Raw genomic sequence first — 471 nt, 5'->3', positions numbered from 1 at the left:
CCAGACAGAGAGAGACAGAGAGATAGAAAGTGAGAAATCACCCCCCCCATGGGGGATGGCCACGCTGCAATCCCTTCTCCTTCATTCTCCTCTTGGGATCTTGGGCACGCACGCACACGTGCCTGGAGTGAGTTTAAGGTCTGGGACACAAACCACGGTTGACTACGTGGGAGTCCAGCGACATAACCATTACACTAACTGCTGGTCCCAAAACTGCTTTTCTTGAAACCATCAGCTGAACTTGCTATTGTAAGTAGTTAGATTACTTATGATATTGTGTGATCAACGAAATGTTAGGGGAAAAGGAATTAAAGATAACTGTAGACAGCAGAGATAGTGTAATAAGAGAGTGGAATAGGGCAGACATGGGGTAAAAAACATATATACATGAAAGTAGAAATGGAATATTATGGATGATAACATGCATGATTAAGCCACTATCCAGTTTATTCTAGATGGGAAACCACATTT

The sequence above is a fragment of the Tupaia chinensis genome, unplaced genomic scaffold (assembly GCF_000334495.1).
Source record: "Tupaia chinensis unplaced genomic scaffold, TupChi_1.0 Scaffold000437_1, whole genome shotgun sequence".
NCBI classification, from domain to species: Eukaryota; Metazoa; Chordata; class Mammalia; order Scandentia; family Tupaiidae; genus Tupaia; species Tupaia belangeri.
The sequence above is the reverse complement of the archived record's forward strand: the minus strand, read 5'-3'. Positions refer to the sequence as shown.